Here is a 17,093-nt window from a genome sequence, read left to right as displayed (position 1 = left end):
CCTTATAGCAGGGCTGATTATAAAAAATAGGGCCCCACACTGGATACTTTTACCTTGCTCCCCACCCCCATCACTAACAACAGCATTGCCTCAAATTTAAAGATAAGTTTAGAAAAAGTGTAATGTATATTACAGCTTCAACACTATTTACCTTATTGATAAGAGACATTGTACAGGTATGGAAAGGCAGTCTCCCATATACCTTGTACTTGATGGTAACTAAAATATAATTAATCCTTATTGGAAGAAAACACAGCCTTTTGGGTGCTTTTTATTGATCGCCATGGAGTTGATTGGAGGAGGAGAAAGCCTTTTATCTATCGCTGCCGATCGGAGGGCAGTGTCGATGCTGTTAGTGTTAGCCTTAAAGGCTAACAGGCTATTTTTATTTTCTTTTATTCATCAAGCACAGTAGGATATAAGCAGCCAGTCACAGCTCTGCTTTAAGACAGGGAAGGAGCTTCATTCAACAGTACCCAATCCTTAGATAAAGACATGGACAACTGTTCTAAAGTGAATCTGTGATGGTCACAGCTTTATTATATTTCAGTAATAAGGGTCCCAATAGAACCCACAAAGGGCTGTTGGATCCCAGGGAAGGCAAAAAACCTCAGAAAAGCTTGAGCCAATCTGCTTCACGAGAGGAAAAAATTCCTTCCTCACCCCCGAATGGCAATCGAATTACTCCCAGGATCAATATGCCCTATTCAGCTTTACCAAAATACATTTATGACTGTCAGTAAGGGAAATATGCGTCTGTTTGCATGTCAATAATGAGATATGTGTCTGTGCGGGTGCATGTAAGGTTGGTAGTATGGATATATAGGAATGTATGGGTGCATGTAAGGTTGGTAGTATGGGTATGTGGTAATATGTGGGTGCTTGTATGCTGGGCAGTAGGGGTATGAGGGAGTGTATTTGTTGTGTAATTGCAAATTTACCACTTGATGATAGGCACTTGTCTCTGTCTCCTCTACTGTTCTTCTGCTTTCTGGTGATATCTCAACCCAGTGGCTCATTCCAGGTAATGGGGGCAGTGTCTTTGGAACACTACTGGAAGCAGCATGTGTAAAAAGATCTGCCTGAATGATATCAGAGCGATCATCTTCCTGACATACTCTTCTATTACGTGGTATTTAGCGGGATCCACGTTGACGGGTTTGCCTGAAGGATGGAATTTTGTGGCTACTTTCAGGCACCAAAACGCCATCATGGATGGTGCATAAATACAAAACTCATGATGGTGGGTCAGGCTCAGTGCTGCCTCTAGCAGCCGTCAGGACAATGGCTTCTTTTGTCTGCTTTTGGAAAGCTGAAGGCTTCTTCTGGCTGGCTACTCTCCGGAGGGTGAAATGCTCCAAGAAATCATCAATGGTCAGTGCTGCCAGTTGAAAAAGCAATCTGCAAATGATGGCTCGCTCCAGTTGGTTCATTTCCTTCTTTGTAAAGGTGTCATCAAAGAGTTTTAGGCAATTCCATAGGCTTAATTGCTGTGTCTAAGCTAACTTGCAGGCTATATTGAAGCAAGTGGCTCCCACTCTGTTCAGGTCGGTGATCTTGATGGGAGCGGTGCAGGCAAGGAACCGTTCCAGAAGGTTAACAGTCAAGCACAGAGACCTAAAGTCCAACTTCAGGCTTCTGTGCATGAAGATCAGCAGGCTGGTGAACTCATACCATGACGCCAAGGTGATTTCTGGCTGACTTTTCAAAGTTCAAAGCCATAAATCTCTCTTCAAGGCTCTTGTTGTACAGGTAGACATCTTCCCCATACTCCTTGAAGGTCTCTAGGCTAATGCCTATGTGAGCTAAGGCGTTCCAGGGCTCATTTTGAAGTGCTGGGTCCCCAGTTGAAGGGTGGCATGTCCCACGTCGATCACCCTGGTACCTCACCCTTTTGGGATCATGGCAGCACCCAAGTCTAACGTAAACCGTTAGGTGCCCATGTCCAGTGCAAACCTACACAGAACATGATTGCCTTCTCCAAAATCAAAGTCCAGAACTCCTTCGTGACTTCTAGTATCATTATCCTTTGCAGTCCAGGGGATTTCTTTAATATTATAAAACGTGAGATGTCCAATATACAAGGCAACCAACTGGGGGGCTCATTAATCAACACTGGGCAAATTTGCCCATGGGCAGTTACCTATAGCAACCAATCAGTGAATCGCTTTTTAAAGCCAACTGTAAGAAGAACAATGAATGCAGTGATTTGATTGGTTGCCATGGGTTACTGCCCATGGGCAAATTTGCCCAGTGTTGATAAATGACCCTCTGGGTGTTTTAACCATAATACAGCAAATTGCAGCAAAACATCCAGTCCATATAACTCCATATATGGTAAAATGCTGAAACTGTTAATGGATCAAATGAATGTTATTATCAAATCAAATTAAAAGACTGGCCACACCAAGGATAAAATAAATACATTGCAACATATAATGCTATTATTCTTTACAGTAATGTAATTAACCTTTGAGTGCCAAAGGTCTTTTTTTTTGTCTGCATGAATTGTGCACTCACATCTTTACTGCATCCTTATAGTGGTGAGCACCACATTTGCTATTATTATTATGCTAAATATCAATTTTGACATGTGGATAGGAGGTCAGTACGGCCTCTGTATCTTTTGTTCCTTTTAGAGTTTGATAGACGGTGTCCTCATCTGTCGCCACTCCCCTTATGCTCCTCTCCTGCATTTCCCAGTTATCTCAGCCAGGAAATTCTAAGAACCTAAAACCGAAAGCTGAAACTCACTTTCCTGTTAAACATTTCACAGGATACGGGTCTGGCCAAGATTACCACACCCTGCCAAGCCTTCACAACATAAAATAAAAGACACGTAGCAGAATTAGTAATATTATTATATAGTAATATTATTCCTATTTATAAAAACATTTTTCCAATGTAAGTATATATTTTTTATTTTAAAATTTTTTTTTGGTTTTCCCCTCTATTTACAAAATAATATTTTGGTTTTCTCTCTGGGTTCATGCTATCTAAAAGTGTTCACATGCCACACTATCACAAGTTTATCAGCATTCTATTAAATTCTCAATATAATTTTTTTTTTAACAAAAATTTGTGAAATTCTAGTGCAAAAGATAATATTTTCACTTGCTATCCCTTGAGGAAAACATTTCTTCCAATAATTGTACATTGGGAATAAACAAACAAAAGCTTCAGTTTACTGCATTGTACTTAATGAAGTACGGTATGTTGTTTCAGCTGACTCGCTTTGTAACAGCTAACAGGCAGAAAGGAACTGGGAGTATATATTTTTAGAACCCATGCCTGGATATGTCTGCTGGTGCATTAGTGAGATCACACATTTAGATTTCATCAAAATATTATAAATGGTTTGAATCACTAGATAACTTGCAATTCCCAATTCTGTAGGTAGGCACAGATTGGCTGCCATTAGTTTTAACTGGTCAAGGACTGTAAGAGCCACTGTTATAACTAGGGATGTAGCGAACGTCGGAAAAAAAGTTCGCGAACATATTCGCGAACTTGCGCAAAAATGCGAGCGGTTCGCGAACGGTTCGCGAACCCCATAGACTTCAATGGGAAGGCGAACTTTAACATCTAGAAAAGACATTTCTGGCCAGAAAAATGATTTTAAAGTTGTTTAAAGGGTGCAACGACCTGGACAGTGGCATGCCAGAGGGGGATCAAGGGCAAAAATGTATCTGAAAAATCTGCCTGTGTGTGCTTGGAAGAGATAGTGTAGGGGGAGAGCTGTTAGTGATTTCAGGGACAGATGATAGTAAGCTTGCTGGCTAGTAATCTGCTTGATACTGCTCTGTATTGGAGGGACAGAAGTCTGCAGGGATTTGAGGGACATTTTAGCTTAGGTAGCTTTGCTGGCTAGTAATCTACTGTTCTCTTTAAACAACTGCCATACGTTGACCTTGTAGGCATTGTTTGCCCAGTTTTTTTGGACGCAGCCACTGAAGCACAGTTGCCAGAAAAAATATGCCATATAAATGCTGAAAATAGTAATTTTTCGCCATACGTTGACCTTGTAGACATTGTTTGCCCAGTTTTTTTGGACGCAGCCACTGAAGCACAGTTGCCAGAAAAATTATGCCATATAAATGCTGAAAATATAAATTTTTTTGGTTGCAGCCACTGAAGCACAGAGGCCAGAAAAATTATGCCATATAAATGCAGAAAATATGCATTTTTTTGGTCGCAGCCACTGAAGCACAGTTGCCAGAAAAAATATGCCATATAAATGCTGAAAATAGTCATTTTTTGCCATATACGTTGAGTCAACGTATGGCAAAAAATTACTATTTTCAGCATTTATATGGCATATTTTTTCTGGCCTCTGTGCTTCAGTGGCTGCGGCCAAAAAAACTGGGCAAACAATGCCTACAAGGCCAACGTATACACTACTACAGCGGTGGATACGGATTACGTAAAATATATGAATGCTGCTTGAAAAAAGTGACTCCGGTGTTTTTTCTGGAGACGGTAATATTATGGATATTTAGACAGAATGGGAACAAGGTCACACAGCTCGATGGCGGGTTGAAGAAAACAGTGTGCAAATAATGCCTACAAGGCCAACGTATACACTACTACAGCGGTGGATACGGATTACGTAAAATATATGAATGCTGCTTGAAAAAAGTGACTCCGGTGTTTTTTCTGGAGACGGTAATATTATGGATATTTAGACAGAATGGGAACAAGGTCACACAGCTCGATGGCGGGTTGAAGAAAACAGTGTGCAAATAATGCCTACAAGGCCAACGTATACACTACTACAGCGGTGGATACGGATTACGTAAAATATATGAATGCTGCTTGAAAAAAGTGACTCCGGTGTTTTTTCTGGAGACGGTAATATTATGGATATTTAGACAGAATGGGAACAAGGTCACACAGCTCGATGGCGGGTTGAAGAAAACAGTGTGCAAATAATGCCTACAAGGCCAACGTATACACTACTACAGCGGTGGATACGGATTACGTAAAATATATTATGGCTGCTTGAAAAAAGTGACTCCGGTGTTTTTTCTGGAGACGGTAATATTATGGATATTTAGACAGAATGTGAACAAGGTCACACAGCTCGATGGCGGGTTGAAGAAAACAGTGTGCAAATAATGCCTACAGGGCAAATAATGCCTAAAAGGTCAACTTATACACTACTACAGCGGTAGTAAAATAAAAAAAAGTAAAATAAAAAAAAATGAATATTAAAAAAAAAAAATTAAAGTTGGTGCTGCTGAACTACTAGGAGCAGCAGATTAGCACACCAGTCCCACTCCCCAACACTGCTAGACTAATAGCACTGGGCTCTTATAGTAGTAGTAGTAGTAGTAGTAGTAAAACAACAAAAAAATAAATAAAAGCAGTCCTTACAAGGACTACTGTTATTGCAGCAGTCAGCAGATGAGATCAGAAGCAGGACAGCTGCCCACTGCAGCTACATACAGAGCACTGCAGTAGAAGGTAGATTACTAGCCAGCAAAGCTACCTAAGCTTAAATGTCCCTCAAACCCCTGCAGACTTCTGTCCCTCCAATAACAGAGCAGTATCAAAACGATTACTAGCCAGCAAACTTTCAACTGTCCCTGAAATCACTAACAGGCAGCAGCTCTCTCCCTACACTATCTCTTCAGCACACACAGGCAGAGTGAAAAAACGCTGCAGGGCTTCGGTTTTTATAGGGAAGGGGAGTGGTCCAGGGGAGAGCTTCCTGATTGGCTGCCATGTACCTGCTGGTCTGGGGTGAGAGGGCAAAAAAAAGCGCCAACAATGGCGAACCCAAAATGGCGAACGTCGCGCGACGTTCGCGAACTTCCGGCGAGCGCGAACACCCGATGTTCGCGCGAACAAGTTCGCCGGCGAACAGTTCGCGACATCTCTAGTTATAACCATCCCAGCTCTTGGCTACTGCATCCACTGGATAGGGATTGACTTTAGTAGTATGGTAACCCTGAAGAACTACAACAGCTTCAGGGGGATGAAGTTAGCTCCAAAGTACATATTCCCCTATTCCCAACTATATTCTTTGTCACAGCGTAGGTCTTAATTTGTGTGCCCACAATAATGCTGCACACTGATTTTGAACAGAAGGGCTCAGATAATAGGGTACATGTCCAGTGTGGGACTGGGGGTCTGGGGCCCACCAGGTTGCTATGTCAGGAGCTCCCACACCCCCCAGCCACAATCCCCCTTTCAACAGCCCCGCCCTGTGTGTACTTTTTCTCGTTCGAGATGTGAAGAAATCAGGGCCAGTAGGGAGGAGCGAGCGAGCTGGCGGGCCCACTGGGTTTTTTCCTGGTCTGCTGTTGGCCCAGTCCAACCTTGTACTTGTCATTAGCTTGTACTTTATATTGGGACTGAGAGTCCCTTTCACCCTTACTTGGCTACCACCATCATTAAGGGGGAGTTCAGGCTTTAGGGACTTGAGGGAGCTTCACTACTCCACTGATATTTGCTAACTGCATGACCCAGAGCCCCTGACAAAATTTACCTCTTCCCACCCTTGGGTTTTGGTCATAGAGCAATGAAGCTGAACTGTATATCACTTGGTTTTAAGTGGAGAAGAAGGAGATCTATTTTTGGTGTTCCCCTTGTAGCACTATCACCTCTTCTAGCCAAATGACTACCAGAGGTAGAATCCAGACTTACTTTCAGTCACCCATTTATGACCTATGAATCCTCCTATTGAGATCATGATGTATAACTGGACCTGCAACTCTTAGTTGTAGATATCCTCAGATCTGATTCGTATTTGCTTTTGCTCTTTTTTTATGGCATAAAAACACCTGCCAGTCCAGGCATGGAAGAAAGGTGAGTTCAAAGGCAAGACCCCCTGTGCTACCGTGATCCTAGGGACGCCAAGCACTGTTGCAATGCACAATTAGATGTTAGCCAAATGTTTTACTGTCTTTATGTAAAGGCATTTCTTGAATTGCTGTTTATATGACATACAATTATATTTTTATCTAAAATTAGATCAGTCACCTTATGATTTGCACAAACAAAGCAAAAGTGCAGTGTATGTGAAATATTTTTCAAAGTTACGATTTATCATTTTTTTCCCCTTAAAATTATTTGAAGAATGCAGATTCAAGAAGCATGTTGCACAACCAGTTGCTTCACACTTTTACAAACATTGGCAATTCTGCCACATCATCACAACATTAAGCTTTAAACTGGAGCTCTTGTTGAGATAAACAAAATCCCCAACTTGTTGTTTTCATAATTCTGTATCATTTTCTTCTTAATGCTTTTGAGATACTTAGTTTTCTTACTGGGCTTTCTCAATACAACATTTGTTTTACCTGTAGGAACCTAGGAACCAACCCACTCATATTTAATGCTCATTTATGCAAAGTGCATAACTTGGGCAACAATTGCTAATTTTCTACACATAATTTTCCCCCCAGAATTAAAGGAGACATATACAATTAGTGAAAACCCCCAATTTTGTAGGCTATAATGGTTAATATATGGTGCTGGTTTAACTCTGGGTTAAAAACTACTGTAATATCTTCAAAAATGGCCCCCATATTTAAGTTTCCCTTAGATCTGCTATGTTCCCTGTTCATATTTGAAATAAGTGGTAGGCTTGTCCTAACGGTCCCTGCCAGAAGCACAGGGGGATAGCCAATCATAGCCCTGCAATCACACAAGTAAAGACATGTTTCAGATCCCTGTCAGGTCCATCTAGCTGCTGATTGGTTCCTATACTACAGTGCAGTGTGCTGAGTCCTGCTGATGTCTCTTCACAGCCTGGGAAAGGAGTCAGCAGGAAGTGGAAAAGATGGGCGGCATTAGTAGGGGTTTTGTAGAAATTTTCAATAAATCAGTCCGAAACATTACTTTTTTGAGAAATTTCCTTCTATATTTAAAAGGCTATAATGCACTGGCACTTTCTTGCTTTTCACACAATATGTCTCCTTTAAAGCATAAAGGCTATAGCATTAGGGATGTCATTTAGCATTCTCTTTCTATGAATTCAGCATACTTTGCAATGCATGCCTCTATAGTGGGAATGGCATTACTTCCAGTGTGCCAATTTTCATGTCAATAATAGCCCTTGGGGCAAATCAGTTGCCATGGACTCAACCTGCTAGGGGTCCGTGACGTTACCACCAGGTTCACGTTTCTAGATTCTATCCATAAAATTGCTTGCAATAAATCAGATCGCGTTGAACTGGCACATACTGTATGCCGACACTGCAAATTTCCTAATAGCATGTATTGGCACAAGTACCTTTATGAATAGTGGCAATGCACTCTCAATTTTGCATTCATTTAGCACTTTGCAGTTGCACTCGTGTTTTTTAAATAAGCCTTCTAAAATGATGGTAGGTGGAAAGGTGCCAGCTGGTTACATCCCTGAATCCAGAATGTCCTCTTGCCAAATGATAGTTTGCAGCAGGGAAAATGTTTGGACAAGGAAGCACATGAAAAATACACACAAGCCATGAATATCTCAAACTAGGTTTATGACAGTTTCTTGTAAAATCATGGCATGACACACATTAACCCAAAAATAGCATTACCTCAAGGTTCAGAAAAAAACTCTGCATTATTAACAGCATCTCTGATTTCCTCCAAACACACATATACTGTATCAGGCAAACCACACAAGGAGTGGCACAGCATTGATAAGCAATTACTTGCAGCCATCACTTCCTTGACGTCAAAATGAAACCTTGTTATAGGTAGAGATTTTCTTTTTCTCCTTCAACTATACAATAGAACTTGGAAGCACTGCCTAGTATATGCACAACATGCTCAACCTATGTATATTCAAGTTGAAGGGGTGGTTCTCCTTTAAGGTAACTTTTAGTATGTCATAGAATGGTCCATTCTAAACAACTTTTCAATTTGTCTTCAAATAGTATTTTATAGGTTTTTTTTTATTATTTGCCCCTTTCTTCTGACTTTCTCCAGCTTTCAAATGGGGCTGACCCCATCTAAAAACAAATGCCCTGTAAGGCTACACATTTATTATCTTTCTATTTAGGCCCTCTCTTATTCATATTCCAGTCTCTTATTTAAAGCAATGATGCTATGGTAGTTTTGACCCTAGCAACCAGATTGCTGAAATTGCAAACTGGAGAGCTGCTGAATAAAGACTAAATAACGCAAAATATCATTCTCCACATCATACTAAAAGTTAACGCAAAGGTGAACAACCCCTTTAACAATAAATTCTACAGGCACATTGTGCAAGGGACATCTAATTATTAAGGTCCCGTGGTCAGTGGCGTGTGCCATGGTACCACATCAACACACTGGTGTTTTGTTAAACCTTTACAAAATATAGTTTTCCTTATGTCTGAATTTGCTGTTCCCCTTTCACAGTTTTAATTGCACAACCCAAAGACCACAGGCAGCTGTATGGATGATACTCCGGAAACACAGCTGCGCTGTAACATTAATACAGATATTGTTCTGCTTAAAAATGTATAATGCTGATTGTGTGTTTTTTTGCAGGATCGCCTGGGAGGCTGGTCTAGGAATTAAAAGTTTTGTTTTGATTGCCATGTCATCTGCTTGTTTTTTCACTTTTATACTGCTCATTATTATATCATGCTCTAAAAATCCCTCTATTTGTAATTATCCATTGGCCATGGGTAGATTTAAGTTTGGGAAAAGTACTAATATAAGAGATCACATAATGCTATGCCTATGTACACACTGCAGTAATATGCTACAGGATGATATGTAAGAGGAAGCACCCACCGGATCTGGACTCATTGAACTATTGCCCATATTTGCTCTTCCTTTTTGGGTCTTAACTTTGGTTTCCAAGACATAATGGGGCAAATTCACTAAGCGCCGAAGCGCGAACGCTAGCGTTAATTCGCTAGTGTTTGGCATTTTCGTTACTGCGCAAATTCACTAACGAACGCTGGCGTCGTTTCGCTAGTGTTACTTCGCACCCTTACGCCTGGCGAATTTTCGCTAGCGACGTAACTACGCAAATTCACTAACTTACGCAGTGTACTGAACGCTACCTTTTACGCTAGACTTCCTTCGCCACCTCAGACCTGGCGAAGCGCAATAGAGTAGATAGGGATTGTTTAAAAAAAAGTCAAAATTTTTTCTAAGTCCCAAAAAACGCTGGCGTGTTTTCTACATTATGGGTGATAGGCTGAAAAAGATCGAAACATTTTTTGGGGCTCCCCTCCTTCCCCCCTACATTTCCTGACTCATGGCAACTTACCTAGACAGTGGGCACATGTGTAGGGCAAAATAAAATTTTTATTTGATGATTTGAAGGTTTTCTAGGCATATGTAGTGCTGATACGTATTCCTCCATTGAAATTTGAATTTGGCGCCGTATGCAAATTAGCCTTCGCTAGCGTAACTTCGCTTTACTTAGCAAATCAACGCTAGCGCAACTTCGCAAACTTATGCTACCCCTGTGCGCAACTTCAGATTTTAGTGAATTTGCGGAGCGCTGGCGAAAAAACGCCTGGCGAAGTGCGGCAAAGTTGCGCCTGGCGCAACTTCGATTCTTAGTGAATTTGCCCCATTGTGTGTCGCTCTTAGCGCATCCAAAGGGCAGACAATGGAACCAAATGTATAAAGCTGGCAAATGATTCTACTGGGAAATGCCAGGCAATGAGTTGCATGTGCATGAGCCTTTATCTGAGCCCACAACATAGAGAGATGTGGGATGATTTACTGCACTGGTTTGGGGCTGTTTTTGTCTAGCATTGGGTGGGGATGCATCAAAACACAATTATAGCTACAGTATTTGAAAATATTGCTGTATCATTCATTCAGCTAACCATTTATATATAAATTACAGTTTGAGCTAGGCTTCCAGGAGTAGCTAGGAGAGCATTCTCCCCAAATTTCTTCCTAACTGGTCTTCAGACTGCTCACCACCAGCAACTGCTCAGAGCCATAGATTGGGAACCACTGCTTTAACAAAGTAAATCCAGAATTATGATGAATGCCATCCTAGCCTAGAGCTACTGTAAGTCATACCCCCATGTGCAGGGCCGTAAAAAGAGGTAGGCAGAGTAGGCACGTGCCTAGGGCGCAAAGCTGGGGGTTGGCAGGCACATAACTTCCCTGCTTCCTACCCCTAGTCCGGTCCCCATTTCTCATTACTGGCTGTGAGCGAGTGTGCCTATTCTGTGCCACGACCGGCCAGGTTGCCTAGGGTGCCTGGCTGGCCTGGCCCAGTGCTGCCCATATATAATAAAATGAACTAAGTTTGCTTCTGGGCAAACTTAGTGCCTTTTATTACATAACTCCTATAATGTTTTAGGTAAGTGAGTTTAAGGACAATTACTCAGGGCACCATCATCTCCTTAAAAATATTGTGGAACATAAAAATATTGGTGTAACATTCACCATACTATAGTTCCAGTGGTATCTAGAGCATCAAATTAGACTTTAGGCTGCTCAACCCTCAGCTTTGGGGATTCCTGTTATTTCTGCTTCCACTAATATATGCAGTGCAACTAACCCCAGGGCCGTAACTAGGGGCAGGCAGAGTAGGCACCCGCCGAGGGCGCAATCATGGGGGGGGCACACTTTTAAGGGGAATTTTTTTCTTTTTTTAAATCCCTGTTTTGTTTGGCCTTTAATAGTTTTTCAATTCCAAACACGCTGTTTCAACTCCCTCTTGCCCGTGATTCATACTGTGGGCACTCCCGCCTTACTATTGGCAGCTGCTGGCAAAGGTACAGCTTTGTCGGAAATATCTGGGCTGCTGCTTGCACAGGTAAAGAGATGATTAGAGGCAATATGATGGATTTTTGACTCCCGCTGGCAGAAGTACACATTTAAGGGCAATATTATGGATTTTTTGGCTGTTGCTGACAGAGGTACAGATTGGGGCAATATGAGGAATTATCTGCTGCTGGCTGAGGTACATGGGGCAATATGGTGGCTGGTGGCACAGATACACACGTTTGGGGCAATATGATGGATTTTTTTGGCTGCGGCGGCGCCACACTAGGTACCAGGAGCGGGAAAAATGCAGCTCCTGGTACTTTAAGAGCCGAATTTCCGGAAATTCGGCTCTTCTAGCGCAGAGAGTGCAGTTAGGCTCTCTGCACTAGTGCACCGGCCCTCTCTGCTGCCCTGGTGGACCCCCCCCCGGACCCCCTCAGGTGCAAAAAGGTAAGCAACTGCTGCTGCCTTGGGCGGCAGAGGGGCCAGGATCGCCCCTTCATAGGTGCAAATTGGGGGTAACAATATGGTGGATGTTTTAGGGTATGCTGGCACAGATACAGATTGTGGGCTTGGAGCAATATAATGGGTTTTTTGGCTCCTGCTGGCACAAGTACATATATGGGGGCAATATTATGGATTTTTTGGCTGCTGCAGGCACAAGTACAGATTGGGGGCAATATGAAGGATTGACTGCAATTGGCACAGGTAAAAATGGGGGCAATATGATAGGTCTTGTTACAGGTACAAATGGCGGCAATATGCTTGGTGCTGGCACAGGTACAAATGGGGGCAATATAATAGGTGCTGGCACAGGTACAAATGGAGGCAAAATGATAGGTGCTGGCACAGGTACAGGGGGCAATATGAATGGTAAGGTGGGAATGGAAATGCAGGACCTGTTTGGGGGGGCACTGATTGAAGCCAAAATACCTTGGCCCGGCCCTGCCCTAACAGTTCCAGTCGTCAGTATAGATGCAGATATTCAGAGAAGAAGCATTCTCTGACCCCCAAATAGCTATATTCTCTTTCTGAAGCATACTCAGCATTGATCCACAGACAATAGACTGAAGGGGGGCTGAATTAAAAATATAGGAGCTAAATCAGATCTTTGCTTTCGGAATCTAATTTATATTAGGCCATTCAAAGCTAATTGCTGATTGTTATGATGTGAAACTGACTGCACAATATATTTGCAGAAAAATCTTCATTATTGAATGTGTAAAAGTAAATTGTAAAATTTGAGTAAATTTGAGGGGGGCACAAATTCAAATGCATTTCTATTTTTCTCACTATTGTTGTTAATGCTTTGTGATGATTCAAGGTTCCTCTCGACTCAGACTGATCCTTTAGTCACCAAAGATTCCCCTATTGCTCACCCACACAGACTTTGCTTAATTGTGTCTGCTGTCGAGCGCTGGGGGGGGTACATCACAAATGCAGGAAGGAATTTAATAAGTATGGGAAATACATTTGGAGAGTTTTGCCAAAATATTTGCAACGTTTTGATTGATTATTTTGTGGCGCATTGCCTTTTTTTCTAGAAACAATGTTTTCTACAGTCCCATTCCCTGTCCTCATTTTGTGGGCTCTCTCAAAACAAATTGGAGTCAAATTTAAGGATCATTCTGTGTATCTCCTGTGGATGTTCTTTGTCGTTACGTTAACTGAGAATCTAATCATTTTGGCAAAGAAAGAGAATAATGCACTTCCCAGAATCACTGATAATCTTTCCAATAATGTTTTGGGGATGGCCAGTCACCACTAGTTACACCTCTGTATGCAAAACACTACCATTTATTGGAATGAAATGGAAATGGAAAAGGGGTACATGGATGTGCAGTTCGTATAAAGTTTTATTTATTGAAGTCTGAAGGTGCCTTTGAGCCCATAGGATCTCCTGTAATATTTACTAGGCCCATAAAAAAGATTTTTATCATTACCAGTAACAACAGGACATACTTTGAAACTGGAGGAGAGGGGGTTTATGGGCAGCATAGGATGTGTTTTGTTACTGTAAAGGAAGTTGAGTTATAGAAGTCTCTAGTGAGAGAGATGAGTAAATGTTTGTATTTCTGTGATGTGGTTTAAGTCCTTGATTTTAAAGGGTGATTCCTGTAGGAAAAAGGGACTGCTTAGAATTGCAGAGAATTGATTTCCTCTGTCTTTTTAGCCTCTGTTAGAAACTTGTTCTCTTTGTGTGTTTAGTAATTCTGATTCTGTCCCTCTGTGATTTGCTTGATGTAGCTTTCTTCTGCTACCATGGGAAGCCCCACACTGACTCCTCTGTTAGGCACTACAGGAATCCTGTGTCACAGCTATATAAGGAGCAGGTATAATAACTTCACCCAGGGTCAGAGCACTATGCTGTAATACTCCTGTCTGGGAACTCCATCCTGGGAACTTCTTTTCACACATAAAAATGTGGTTCATCTTTACATTAACTTTTAGTATGTTATTCTATGTCCTGTGAACTCATCAATTGCTCTTCATTATTTATTTTTTATGTTTTTTTTAATTCTTTGGCTTCTTCGTCTGTCTCTTTCGAGCTTACAAATTGGGGGTCACCAGCAACCAAAAGAATCTTCTTATTTAGACCCTTCCCTATTCATATTCCAGTCTCTCATACAAACGACTGACTAGTTGCTAGGTAAATAAGAACCTAGCAACCAGATAGTTGATAAAATACCAAACTGGAGCGCTGGTGAACATGAAGATAAATCACTGGAAAACCACAAAAAAAAAAAATGTAAATAAAGTCTCAAAATATCACTCTCTACATCATACTAAAAGTTTGTTTAAAGGCGAACCACCCTTTAAGTGCCGTTTTTTTCAGAGATCTAGAAAATGAATTAATTTTGGGTTCTGTTCCCTGAAAAGAGCACACTATGGTTTGCAGAACCATGACAAATGCTCCCTTTTTTTCCACACCCCAAAAAGAGTACACTTTGCTGCCACAGGGGTCCCTTTTCAATTTGCCACAAACATTCAGCTAAGGCCTCTTACTTCTCACACCTTCACACCTTGATCAAGCTGATCCAGAGACTGGTCCGATTTTTGGAGTTAGGAAAGAATTTTTCCGCAGATTAAAATAGAGTTAAAAGTTTGAACTTGATGGACGTATGTCTTTTTTCAACCTAACTTACTATGTTATCTCTCATTCTTCTACTCTCCCTCCAGCCTTTCATCTTGCGCACATTACATTGTACATCATAATAGAGGGAGAGATACTGTATTCTGGGTGGTTTATAATGTTTGTGGACACCATCTTGCAATACGCAGCAAGATTTATTATCCAGAATGCTTGGGACCTGGGGTTTTCTGGAAAAGAGGTCTATCTGTAATTTGGATTTGCATGTCTTAAGTCTGCTAAAAATAATTTAAACATTAATTCAACCCAGTTGGGATCAAGTACAAGGTACTGTTTTATTAGTACAGGGAAAAACAAAATAATTTTCAAAAATGTTAATAATTTCTGCATAACGTGTTTCCAGATAACAGATCCCATATCACACTTCTCTTTCTTCTTCTCTCTCTCTCTACAGCCTTTCATCTTGCACACATTACATTGCACGTTGTAAAGAGCAAGAGATACTCTGTTCTGGGTGGTTTATAAGTTTGTGGACACCATCTTGTTGTATGCAGCCAGATTTATTATCCAGAATGCTTGGGACCTGGGGTTTTTCGAAAAGGGGTCTTTCTGTAATTTGGATTTCCATGTCTTAAGTCTGCTAAAAATAATTTAAATATTAATTTAACCCAGTTGGGATCAAGGACAAGGTACTATTTTATTATTACAGGGATAACGGATCCCATATCCATATGTCCTGGCTTCACACCGAAAGCAAAGGAGCTTTTATGATAATTTACACCACACATTAAAGAATAGCAGGATGATTCCAGCACTGTTGCTTCAAAATAAAGGAAAATAAAGCAAAATATAGGGGAGTTATATTTTGATTCATTTGACCATTAAAACAGGATTGTTTACTAGTGTTTGATTTTGGACTTTCCTTTTCCTTTTATCTTTCCGCTGGTTGCTGTGCTGATTGATCCGAACAACCAGATATCCAGTGTCGGGCTGGCCCACCGGGATACCAGGAAAACTCCCGGTGGGCCCAGGTGTCAGTGGGCCTCTTGTTTCTAACCATTTGACCTATTTCATGGTCATTCCCTATTTCTTTATGAGAACAAAGAGGCTTAATAATGGAAGAATAGAGTATATTATGTAGAGACTAGGAGAATAAAGATGTTGAGTGAGGAGAGGAGGTATAATAGATTGAAAAGTGGGCCCTCAACCTAAGGTTTTCTGGTGGGCCCCTGGCATCCCAGTCCGACACTGCAGATATCATTTTAAGTTTCAACTTTGGGAAAGGCAGACCATACAGACTTCAGGAATAATATGAGACAGGAACAAGATACACTTGTATAGAATAAGAAGATGTTAAAATGATACAGTGACAATCTGAAACCACAGACATGTGGTGTTGCTAACAGACATAATAATGCAGGAAAGAGAGAAACAAAGCAGCAAATATTTGCAGTTGGAATATACCGAGTGTGGTTATTATCACCATTACAAATTCTGTAACTTAAAACTTTTATAACTGATAAAGCTTTTATTTTGTTTTTTGAGAACAATTTCCCTACGGCCTTTTCAGGAAGTTTGGTTATTGTTACAGGCCCGGAAAACTGTCAGCGTGATATCTTAGTTCGGATGCTGGACACATTCCTGAATATATCCCAGTTTTACAGAGCAAATCTCTACTCACTATATTGCTTTTATGGAGTTTTATTTTATTCCTGGGTACAGTGCAGCACAATCCAAAAGAAAAGCCCAAAACGCTATGAGTTTATTTGTGCAGGTAAAAAAAATGCTGTTTATTTATGTTAATGTTACGGAGGGCGGGACAACTTTGTCAGGAAAGGGCACTTTTTGATCATTTCTATGTTAATAAAGGGACCTGTTAAAGGGGTGGTTCTTATTTAAGTTGCCTTTGATTATGTAATAGAATGTCTAATTCTAAGGAACTTTTTTATTGGTCTTCATTTATTATAATTTTTGATTTCTTTGCCTTCTTCTCCTGACTCTTTCTAGCTTTCAAATGGGGGTAGGGTTGCCACCTTTTGGCCCGTTTGAATCCGGGCAGGGGGCTGGGCCTTGACACAATGGTGGTGATTGGCCAATCGATGCTTCAATCATAGGGAATCCTGCCAGGTTTTTCTAATTTGGAAAACCGGGCAGGCAGTTTTGACCGGGGTATTCCTTCAAAAAACTGGGCTGCCCAGGTCAAAACCAGACAGGTGGCAACCCTAAATGAGGGGGGGGGGTCACTGACTCATCTAAAAAACAAATGTTTCTTAAGGCTACAAATGTATTGTTATTGCTGCTTTTTATTACTCATCATTCTATTCAG

Source organism: Xenopus laevis, chromosome 8L (genome assembly GCF_017654675.1).
Source record: "Xenopus laevis strain J_2021 chromosome 8L, Xenopus_laevis_v10.1, whole genome shotgun sequence".
In the NCBI taxonomy this organism is placed as follows: domain Eukaryota; kingdom Metazoa; phylum Chordata; class Amphibia; order Anura; family Pipidae; genus Xenopus; species Xenopus laevis.
Note: the sequence above shows the minus strand (reverse complement) of the source record.